We start from the raw sequence: 12583 nt of genomic DNA, 5'->3' as shown, positions 1-12583 counted from the left end.
TCCTGCTCTCGCTGTCTCTCTCTGTCAAATAAATAAATAAAATCTTTAAAAAAAAATAAAAAAAGAAAAGTAGCTAAACAATGATAAGGTTTGTTATGCAGATTTAATCCATCTCCTTCTCCACTGATAAGAGCCAGGATTTAAACTCTTGCTTCTTTTCCTGGTACAGAGAGGGAGATACCCTTACAAATGGCGATTTCCTTTATAAATGTAAATTTCCCTTACAAAAGTGTAACTTCTGCTCTGTTTTTAGTGCTTCTTCTCTATCTGCTATTTCCCATAATAATCAGCTCAAAACAATCCTTATGCCAAAGAGGCATATTTGGGGTGGCATATTCTGGTCTCCTACACTTGCAAGTACAAGTAAGTAGGTACCCCCCGAAGACCCCAGCCCTGCCTCCCCCTCAGGACAAGGAGTATAATAACTTGGCAACCTATGGTGAGGGAATAGATGGGAACAGTCTTAGACTTCACTTCCAAAGCCACCTATTTGCAAATCATTTCATTAATAATGAAGGATATGGTAGAAATACTCTTTAGCTTTTATTACTTCATAGAGGGCATACATGTGTATGTATTGAATTGATTTAAACTTCAGAGCCTTCTCTTTACTTATACTCTTCACTGTCCCTGGGATTAGGGCTGCCAGAAAAAAAATCAGGAAACTATTAAATTCAATTTTCAGATAAACAATTAATAATTTTTAAGTACAAGTATATCATAAACATTGCTTGGAACATACTTATACTTAAAGATTTAGTTGTTTATGGGGCACCTGACTGACTCAGTCAGTGGAGCATGTGACTCTTGATCTCAGGGTCATGAGTTCGAGCCCCATGTGGGGTGTGGAGATTACTCAAATAAATAAAACTTAGGAAAAAAATTTAGCTGTATGTCTGAAGTTAAAATTTAGTTTGATATCTCATATTTTTCTTGGCTATATCTGGCAGCCCTTCCCAGGAAGGAAATAGGAGTGCTATTGGGGGAGAGATGACATGACTCAGGGATCTAAGAAGGCTCTCAGCCACTAATCATAATGTGAAGAGCCCTTCTTGACAAGAATAACCCCACTTAATACTTGCTACTATTATCTGGGAAATCCTGACTTCCCTTGTTCCTTGGATTCTGCAGTAGTTCTCATGAAAAGTAGCAATTATAGTTATATATACCAAAATAAGAAAAGGAAGATAGAAGAAAGTTTTAGGTATAAACCAAACAAACACAAAAATAATTCATATTCTTGGAGTGATGATGGGATTTCTAATACCACAAAAATTACTACTCATCCTTAATTCTATAAATCAGTGATTCTTAAACCTTCGCAGTGTCAGAATCACCTGGATGGCTTGATAAAACACAGATTATGGGAACCCACTCCAGGAGTTTCTGCTTCAGCAAGAGTGGAGGGTAGGGGAGGATGAGAATTTATACTTCAAACAAGTTCCCAGGTGACCCAGATGCTGTTGGCCCAGATCATACAGTACCAAAATTCAGCTTCCTCCAATAGTACTCAAATTACTGAGGACGTCACTAGCTAATTGAATTTGACTAACTTTTGGTTAGGCGCTAGGGCAAAGATACCTAACACCCGACCCAAACTTCTTTGGAGCACATTTCTTGTTAGTAGGCTGCAGTGCAATAAATCATAAAAGAAAAACTAGCTTTGCACTGCTCTCCCTTGCCTATTCTTAAATTCTGAGCCAAGGAAAAGATATGCCTGCTGGTGAGCACACATTCATTCATTATCCATTATTATCACCCGAAGCTATGCTTATTATGCTGCAAAATCACAACCTGAGTAACAGTCAGGAAATACTATCCAGAACATCATCTTCCTGTTGGTCTGCACTCTTAAAGAGACTATTTCCTGGAATTAATTTTTCCACAAACATTCCTTCCTATTTTCACAGCATTTCTCTTGCTGAAGTGGCCATTCTCACATTAACATTTTGAAGGTGGTGTATTTTGATGGCACAGTTAGGGCTCTTGGTAATGTTTGTAATTATTCTGGACCTTTCCCTTCATCCTTTCCTTCCTTCCTTCCTTCCTTCCTTCCTTCCTTCCTTCCTTCCTTCCTTCCTTCTTTCCTCTCCCTCCTCCTCCCTCTTCTTTTCTTTTCTTTCCTTCTTTCTTTCTTTCTTTCTTTCTTTCTTTCTTTCTTTCTTTCTTTCTTTCTTTCTTTCTCTTTCTTTCTTTCTTTCTTTTTTCTTTCTTTTTCTTTCTTTCTCTTCCTTCCTTCCTTCCTTCCTTCCTTCCTTCCTTCTTTCTTTCTTTCTTTTCTTTCTTTTTCTTTCTCTTTCTTCCTTTCTTCCTTCCTTCCTTCTTTCTTTCTTTCCTTCCTTCTCTTCCCTTCCCTTCCCATTCTTTTCTTTCTTTCTCTTTATTCTGACATGTTAATGCCGTACATGAAAACAGGTGCCAAGAGAATATGCCAAAGGACCATGTCATAGAAGTGTGTTTGCATTGTAGTTCAAAAACAGTCTTAGACCCAAAACCTCTTTTAATGGGACATCTTTAAGGAATTCACATATGTGAGTTTTCCAGATAAATCAGAGGAGTTTATGTTTTAACCATCAGTCCTTCCCCATGAAATTTTTTGAAAATTTAAGCTGGTTTTTTTTTTCAAGATGGCTGTACACTATTCTCCCTCTTCAACTAACTATACTAAATTATGTACTCTTTCATTGATTTAAGGTTGCCAAGATGTATCTGCTGTTTGTATTGACTTTGATAGTTTTGCCAACAGGAACAATTGAAGTGGTGGGTGGTGGTGGGGGACTCTTACCTAAATGGCTTTTGGAATTCTTGGTATGTTTGTCTTATAGTTCTGCTGTCATCTTATTTAAGGTCAGCTGTCCTTTCTTGCTATTGTGAGTTTCTAACAAGTTTTCAAATTGCTCATCTTAATTTACACACAGTTATAATCAAGTCTCTTTATGAGTCAAGTACTTGGGCTTTGTCACTTTCTTGTTTGCTTTTGAATTTCAAGCTATGCTACAAGTCTAAACATGTGGCCTTTGATAAATCATGCAGAAAGGCATAAGTCATGCTTTATACATGGGATAAAGACTGTCAACTCACTTTTCACAAAGCAGAGAATCTGAGTGCTTTTCCAGCCACGGGAATGTTTCAACATTAAAGCTGCCACACCCTCTTGTATGTTAGGATAAGTGGACTACTGGACAAAATAATGGGCTACAAAGGACTGGCCCTAGACAATACTGTGAAGTAAAAAAATGTTTTTCTCTACAACCTCAACCTCCTTTTCCCATAAACTTCCCCTAACCAGGAGCTGCCAGATTAAATATAAGAATCTTAGTTAAATTTGAAATTCAGATAAATGCCTGCTACTTTTGAAAACATGAGAATGTCCCAAATATTGAATAGTATATACTTATACTAGAAAAGTATTTGTTTTTTATCTGAAATTCAAGTTTAACTGGGCGTTCTCTTCAATTTCAAACTGTCCCAACCCCAAATCACAGTAACGTTTTTCTTTTTCCTCTATCAAGCTACTCCCATGGGAAAATTTTTGAAGTTAATCAAACTAAGGTATAAAATGGTAGATAGGATTATAGTCATCATGGTTATCTTCGTTCAATAAAAACAGAATGTTACAGAGGAGAATTAATCACTGAGATGGTGCCCAAGGGTCCTGGGGACAGTGAGCACTTCTTGCTTTTGAACTCTTCCCATGAGGTATTTCAGTGCCTCAAAGTTAAAGCTGGCTTGGGATCAGCAGGTTAGGAATCTTGGCTTTCTTCTGGCTTGGCTGCTAAGAAACTATGAGTCTAGAACATGCCACTTAACCTCCTTGTCACAGTTATCTACTACCATAACCAAACTACCCAAAACCTAGTGACTTAAAACAACAATCGTCTTATTATGTCTCACAATTTAATAGGTTAGAAATTCAGATATGTTTCCACTGGTTGATTCTTCTCCATGTGGAATCATTGTAGTATTGGCTGCTGGCTTCTCTGGTTTGGAGGGCCCAAGACTGTTCCACTCATAAGCCTGGTACCTATGAGCTGGCATTATTCTCTCTATACCTGGCCTGTCCACCTGGTTAGGTTGGACTTCCTCACAGTGGGGTAGTTTCAGGACAGTTGGACTTCTGCATTGGAGGCTCAGGCTCTAAGAGGTAGTGTTTTGTTGAGAAGAAAATACTTTTTCTTTATCCTCCTAGGTTTGTTGTCCAGGGGCCTGCAAATTAAACTGAAAAAAAAAAAAAGACAGATGAATGGGGCAAAAAAGTTTACATATACAGTAGCCAAAGAAAGAAGTAGCTGGCTGGTTAAATGAGTAAATTTAGAGGCTTATATATACAACTTAGTAAAGAAAAGGGAGGGGGAAATGCTCATAAGGAATAAATAAGTTCTGGGGCACCTGGTGGCTCAGTCAGTTAAGTGTCTTCCTTTGGCTCAGGTCATGATCCTGGGGTCCTGGGATCAAGCCCCATGTTGGCCTACCAACTCAGCAGAGAGTCTGCTTCTCCTTCCCCCTCTATTCTTCCCCTTAGCTCATGCTCTTGTTCTCTCCCTCTCTCAAATAAATAAATAAAATCTTTAAAAAATTTGCTAAAAAAGAGAAGAAAAGAAACTTTTCTTTAGGAAAGACAAATGGGGTTTTAGGAGAACAAACAGGAGATAAGAAAGCTTGTGATCATGTTTTTACAGGTATGAGTGGTCTTTTGGTCTTCTTCAGGGCCATAAAACTCCTAGAGAGGGGACCAATGGTAGGTTTATGCTACCTTCTTGGCAAGAGATTCACTCTAAAGAAGGAATTTATGGCAGCCTCATTTCCCAGAAGTTGTTTTCGTTAGATAACAGACCCTCAGAGAAGGCTTCTTTCTGCATCTGTTGAATCTCAAATGTCTTAGGCTTAAAATAATCTTCATACCAATGCTGGGGTTCCAAGTGGCTCCTTAATTTCCAAGAGATTAAGGCTGAAGCTGTAAGACTTCTTCCCACTTAACCTCACAAGACACGGCTTTATATCTGCCACATTCTATTAGTTGAAAAGAATCTCAGTCCAGAATACCCAGATATACGGTTCATTGAGGAGCTCTTTTTGAAGACCAGTACCATACCCTCTGAGACTAAGTTTCTGCCTCTGTGAAATGGGCTAAAATTACAACCTGTTGTGTAGAAGTAAAAATTACGCAAACAGAATAGATGTGAAATAATTTTTTTAAATATTGCATTTCTATTGCAGTGTATTAGACAGCCTGAGTCTAACTTTTCTATTATCATACCCATTCTCCGAATTGTGTGTGGGGGGTTTTATTTATATATAACAAAATTATAATTTGTACTTTTAATGTATTACAGAACTTTATCTAATTATGTATATTACACATTTATAAATATATAAAATGCATGTATAAATACACATATACACATATATACCCTAAGCTATTCATTGTATGTAATGAATTGACTTCTTTCTATGCATCTAAAATGGTACTAGATAGGGGTGCCTGGATGGTTCAGTTGGTTAAATGGCCGACCCTTAATTTTGGCTCAGGTTATGATCTTAGGATCCTGGGATCAAGCCCCACATTGGGCTCTACACTCAGTGGGGGTCGGCTTGAGGATTCTCTCTCTCCCTCTGCACTTCCCCTTGCTCATGCTCTCTCTCTCTCTCAAATAAATAAATAAATCTTAAAAAAAATAAAATGGTACTAGCTAAGTACCATCCTTGGAGTTAAGAAAATAGTCATTCAAATTTTTTATAGGATTTGATTCTGACACAGAATCTCAGTTGAAAAAGGCTGGTTTAAAATGCTGAAATCACTTTGGAAAAGCTAATCTAACTCTTACAATACCATCCTTTCAAGATATTATATTACCTAGATACTGAAAATCACTGTGTAGCTAATGCAGAGAAGATAAGATCAAATTTAAAGATGAGGTAGTAAAATATACTCCTTGACTGTACACCTTCATCCAGTTTAAGTACACTATCCCTATGCATATGCACACACACTCTCTCTCTCTCTCTCTCTCACACACACACACACATACACACACAAATATGGGAGGAAAAATGTATTCAAGGATGTATAGAATCAAATCAATTGTTCATTGATATGCTGGTATCCACATATCTCCTCCAATCATTAGACTCACTCCTTAAGAAGTTAAAAGGCTGAGACTCCATTTCTTACTAGAATTCTCCTGTGGAAATTTCTCCTCTTTGTGAAAAAACCTCAATAGCAAGTGACATCATCTAGCCTGCAACCTTAAAACTTGCCAGTCATTTGCAGACTCCCATGAAACCATTTTCTACCACATTATTTAATTGAAAAGTCATAAATTTTACTGCTTGAATCTAGCAAAGAAAAGATTTTTATGATACCAGAGACATGATTTGACAGGATTTTAAATTTTACTAACCAGATATTTTACATTCCTGGAAGAAGTCTTAGAAAATGAAGCTCGTTGCAATTTTAAGAAGTTAAAATTCTATATTTCTTTGGTAAGATGTCTGTCTGACACAGTCTATGAACTGTGCCCTGCTAAGATGTTTGATGGCATAAGAAATTTTCGCACAAAACACCAAAGAGATTCTCAGTGAGTAGTGTGAACATCTCTCCTCAGTGACATCTGCAGAAGTTAAAATGACTTGGCATTACTGCACATATGCTTTACCACCTTACTAAAGAACCAACTGCCGATGATGTTTTCCCACAACATAGGTAAAGGGAGTTTTTTTCTAACGTCTGAAATAATGTTCTGTTATTTCCTCAGGAAATATTGCATGAATAGAATATTATTGTATTTCCATTACTATAGAAAAGTTCAGGAATAAAATAATTATTTTGTGTCATTTAGACATAAGCATTTTTTCTTTCTGAAATAATCTGGATGGTTCCAGTGATTCTTGATAGTCTCGGTAGTTCTTTAGTTGTAGGAATTTGGTCTATGAGTGGAAATCCAGAAAAATCCAAATATTTATCCTAATGCAGGTGATCAAACTGAAGCTGAAAATCTGTGTTAGGTAATATAGAGAAGATAAGATTGCTCTACTACCAAATATCCAGAATTTCAGGGACTTGGCTTTCATTTTGCTATACCAAAAGAAAGGCATGCTATTCTTCTGGAAAGAAATGGTGGCAGGTGGGATAAACAATTGAGAATCATCAGGTAGGGGCACCTGGGTGGCTCAGTTGGTTAAGTGTCTGCCTTTGGCTCAGGTCATGATCCCACGGTCCTGGAATCGAGCCCCATGTCAGGCTCCCTGCTCACTGGGGAGCCTGCTTTTCCCTCTCCCTCTGCCTGCCGCTCTGCCTACTTGTGCTCTCTCTCTCTGTCAAATCAATAAATAAAATCTTTAGAAAAAAGAATCATCAGTTATTTGGGCCAAGTAAATTAAACATATTTTCCTGATATTTTAGGTATGTATAGGGTGTGTAGATATGTAAGAGGCCACAGTTAACCAATCAAGTTTGTGTGTGTGTGTGTGTGTGTGTGTGTGTGTGTGTGTGTGTGTTTTCCAGACAATAGGAAGTGAGTAGAAGTCTTTAAAGAGGGGAGTAGAATAAATAGGTTTGCTGTATATGGAAGCAAACACTGATGATGACAATAGATGGAAGGAGTGGAGCCTGTTCCTAAGGAGATGAGAAGCTGATGTACCAGCCCAGATAAAGGACTGTGAGAGAGAGATCATGGCAGTAGGAATGGTGATGGGAAATGCAGTCAGTTATTTGGGTCAAGTAAATTAAATATATATAAATAAAAATATTTCCTGATATTTTAGGTATGTATCCAATCACTCATTCAACAGATATTTGTTAAATACCTATTATGTGCTAGGTGCTGAGTTTTATATACTAGGAATACAGGAATGAATAAAATGGACCAATCAGTTACCTCAAGGAGTTTATATTCTGGTGAGAAAGATAAAAATTTTTGAGAGAAAGATATTCAGAAAATTCTTCACAAATTCTTAAATATGAAAATATTTCTTTTTTTTAAGATTTTATTTATTTGTTTGACAGAGAGAGAGCGAGCGAGAGCAGAAACACAAGCAGGGGGCATGGAAGAAGGTGAAACAGGCTTCCTGCCGAGCAGGGAGCCCAATGCGGGGCTTGATCCCAGGACCCTGGCATCATGACCTGAGCCGAAGGCAGACGCCCAATGACTAAGCCACCCAGGTGCCCCAGAAATATTTCTATAGCATACGATTCATCCCCAAAGCAATCAAACCCTATGAAAATCATGCAGCCTTTTTAGTCCCTCAATGAGATTACTTTGTATGCCATGAGGAGCAGAGAACAGTAAGACCCCAGTGGAACACAATGCAGCATATGCCCATGAGTACACTGACAACTGTAAATATATTTAATAGAAAGCATTACTTACAGGCACAGTTACTTTTGAAGGAAGGTGTTTATTAAAAGGAAAGACCCTAGGGGTGGCTGGGTGGCTCAGTTGGTTAAACATCTACCTTCGGCTCGGGTCATGATCCTGGGGTCCTGGGATTGAGCCCTACATTGGGCTCCCTGCTCAGCGGGAGGCCTGCTTCTCCCTCTCCCTCTGTCTGCCGCTCCCCCTGCTTGTGCTCTCTCTCTCTGTGTCAAATAAATAAATAAAATCTTTAAAAAAAAAATAAAGTAAAAGGAAGATCCCTGTCTGCTGCACTCCTTGATGACTTTGACTGGAAAAGTCTGCACTTAGGTGTCAGGGAAGGATGCATGGTCTCATAATAAAGACAATAACTGAAACTCAACTGTCCCTTTTTACTTCTCAGATCTTAAGAAAGTCTATTCCGTGTACATGTATGAGATACATGAAACTGTTGTTGGGAGGGAAAATGTTTCCTCTGCCAACTAAATTCCAGTGATAAGAATGGGGGGCGGAATTGCAAATTAACTGAAAGTAGACAAAATAACAAGAGAAAAGTTTATTTTGTGTGGGGGAGCATTCAGATGAAGAGGTTCCCCAAACAACTAGAGATGGAGGTTTGTATGCCAACTTCATAGTGGAGAGGGAGCAGGAAGAAAGGGCTTCTGTGGGAAGACAAATGCGCTTTAGGAAAGATAAATGGGCTTTTAGGAGAACAAATGGAAGGTGTGACAGTTTGTGATAGTATTTGTTTATGTGGTCTCTCTATCCCAGTGTGGGTGGTCATCTCCTTACTGAGAGTGAAGCTCCCCTTGGGACAAGGGAGGTATGACAACCTCTCAGAAGATTCTGCCTTTAGTCATAAGACTATCTCAGGTATGAGATCAAGTTAACACAGGCAGAAACCCAGGAGCAGAGGAGATCATGGGCATGTGGACCTTCTAGGACTTCTTGGAAATTTCAGTGCAATTTGAACTTCCTCAGGGGATGGAATTGAAAGCTTAACCAATCTTATTTAGATAGTAAGGTGCACAGAGAGAGCCTTTTCTAATTACTGATGTTAGTATCTCTGCCTTCAACTAATCTACCACAAGTACACCTTATTTAAGTACTTAGGTGTAACAAGGGCTATAGGGATGAGGAAAGAAGTGTAAGAATGGGCATTTAGGGGCGCCTGGGTGGCTCAGTCATTAAGTGTCTCCCTTCAGCTCAGGTCATGATCCCGGAGTCCTGAGATCGAGCCCCGCCTTGGGCTCCCTGCTCAGTGGGGAGCCTGCTTCTCCCTCTGCCCCTCCCCACCTTGCTTGTTCTCTCTCTCTCTCTCTTTCTGTCAAATGAATAAATTAAATCTTTAAAAAATTAAAAAAAAAAGAAATGGGCCTTTATAAGATAAGGTATGGAGTGGCTGTCTTAACCTGGCTCAGCCACTTACATGGGATCTTAAACAAATTAATTCACCTCTCTGAACCCCCAATTTCATTATCTACATAAAATAAGCAATATAATTCTTACCTTTGAGAGTTTACTAGGTATTAGACATCTTATGTACATTATATTTATTTGTCCTTTTAGTAATATGTTATGATGGAGGTATTGTGACTCCTGTTTACACTTAACTCAAAAGCTTTAAGAGGTTAAGACACTTATTTAATATCACACAGATAGTAAACAACAGAGGTGAAATTAGAATCCAATTCTGTCTGATTCCAAATTTCATCTTTTTACCACTGCTTATGCCACCTTAATATGAGGTTGTTGTAAGGATTAGATTAAATTAAATGATGAAATATAAATAAATTGGCCGGCACAATTCCTGGCACATAGAAGGCACTCAACACATGGAAACAGCTTTGTAATTGTTTAATCATGAAGAATAAAATAATCTCTATACGATTCTTTTTGTTCTAATGCTCTCTGACTGTGATCCCTGACCTTTTGGAGACGAAAATTTTTTTTTTGACTGTCCTAAATTGTTTATCAGGTAAGAACTTTACAAACATTACTTATATTAGCAGTAATGGTAGACCTGGAGAGTATTGTGTCTTCTCCATGTAGGAAGGCAAGAACAGCCAATAGTATGGTAGAACTTGTGTGACCCTTTCCAAGGCCACGACTCTTGCTCTCGCTGCACTTGTGGACTGGTTTGGTGATCCACCGCGTGTCAGGATTTCTTCTCATAGCTTTATAGAATGGATCAAGGAGGATAACCTCAAAGAATTTGTATGTGGAATCTTTGCCAACACAGTAGACTCTCAGAGCCCCATGGTCATGTCCAGCTCTTTCCTCTGCACCAGGCTGAAGGCTTCAGGCAAACTTTTAGATGATAACACCATGATGGACAGGCTAGTTGTAGGTAGCACCTTTAGGAACTGGGCATTTGCAGCCACCACGTTGCACATGAATCCGATATATGACATAACCTTGGTTGGCCTTGTACCCCAGTCTGTGCACTTTCTCAGGCAGTTGGGTGGGTTGAGTGGGGTGGGGAGGCCCTGTGGAGCTCAGAGAACTATGAGTACTACCAGTGGTGCACCCTGAAAACAAAGCACATTACACAGGGCTGCTTTTCCCTCCATAGCTCCTGGATGTACTTGTAAGCACCCATCTTGGCTTACCTTGGAGCTGATGGCTGATACCAGATGGAAAGAAAAGAGCCTTTCTCCCCCAAAATACACATAAACACACACACAAACACACTGAATTATTTTTTTAAGATCTTATTTATTTATTTGTCAGAGAAAGAGAGAAAGAGAGAGAGAGAGCACAAGCAGGGGGAGCTATAGGCAGAGGGAGAGGCGGGCTCCCCGCTGAGTCAGGAGCCCGATGCAGGGCTTGATCCCAGGAACCTGATATCATGACCTGAGCTGAAGGCAGATGCTTAATCGGCTGAGCCACCCAAGCGTCTCCACACACACTGAATTGAATAAAGATGCATACCTTATATAAGAGAGCAAATGAGTAGTATAATATTGTCAAAAGGAAATCAGAGAATCAGAGAAGGGAAAATTGATTGAGGTAGGAGCCTCCTTCATGAAGGAGGTAGAACCTGAGCTGGGGAGAATTTTCATGGTGCTTAAATGGTTAATAGAATTTCCCTAAGAACCTCATTTACAACAGAAATTAGTTTAGGCTTTTGGGTGAATATGACTCATTTAAATGCTCAAAACCATGAATCACTCAGAGTAGCATTATGGGTAATTTTAATGAAACATCTTTAAAGTCTCTATTCCTTTGTTAACTGCTTCTATTGAATTTAAACAAAAGTCCCATTTCATTCTAAATTTAAATCCAAAAGAGATTTGATCTTTTCTTCCTGCCATTTTGCAACCAATGTAATTTCTAACAAGTGCCTGGAATTAAGATGTGAGTCAGATCAGAAAACTGCATTTGGAACTGAATGGAATACCAAAGCAGAATGGGGATAAAGAGATTTTAGAGTGACATATCCAGTTAAAACCACTTGAACTGGCCCTCATCAATTCCTGACACCTCCTCACCTTTCAGTGACTGGAAGGACCACTAACGTTCCACTATTTGGAATGCTGGGAGATTAGAAAAAGTAACTTAAAAAAATTAAAAATTATAAGTAGCTCACACACAAAGATCTGTATGTAAATGTTAACATCAGATTTATTCATAAAACCCCAAACTGGAAACCAAACAAATGTCTATCCACTGGAAAATAATATACAAATCGTGGTACATCCATACAACACAATACCACACAGTAGTAAACGGGAACAAAGTTGATTCATGCAGTAACAAGATTGAGGCCCTAGAGTGTAATGTTAAGTGAAAGAAGCCAGGCACAGAAGTCCACTGCCTACCGTGTGATTCTATTTATATATCATAGTCTAGAAAAAAGAAAATCTGTAAGGGCAGAAATCAGTTCAGTTGTTACCAGGGACCAGGAATGGAATGAAAAAAATAAAAAAGGAAGGAAGGATGGGAAATAAGATGGTGGAAGGAACCAAAGAGGCATACATTTAATTTTTTCTAATATTTTTATCACAGTACAATAACATATAAAATTTACTATCTTAATCATTTTTAAGTGTATAAGTCAGTGGTATCAAGTACTTTCATATTGTTGTATAATAACCACCACGCATCCATCTCTAGAACTCTTTTCATCTTGCAAAACTGAAACTCTGTTTATCCATTAAATAACAATTCTCCATTCTCCCCTTTTCAAGCCCTTTGTTACCGTCATTCCATCTCTCTCATTTTGG

At 38.5% G+C, this 12583-nt stretch overlaps 1 pseudogene; it reads right to left on the bottom strand.

Moving 5' to 3' along the window:
- Nucleotides 1-10359: 10359 nt before the first annotated feature.
- On the bottom strand, nt 10360-10956 carry LOC113920432 (annotated as a pseudogene).
- Nucleotides 10957-12583: the final 1627 nt, after the last annotated feature.

Source organism: Zalophus californianus, chromosome 3 (assembly GCF_009762305.2).
Source record: "Zalophus californianus isolate mZalCal1 chromosome 3, mZalCal1.pri.v2, whole genome shotgun sequence".
Classification (NCBI taxonomy): Eukaryota; Metazoa; Chordata; class Mammalia; order Carnivora; family Otariidae; genus Zalophus; species Zalophus californianus.
This window is presented reverse-complemented; position numbering and strand designations above follow the sequence as displayed.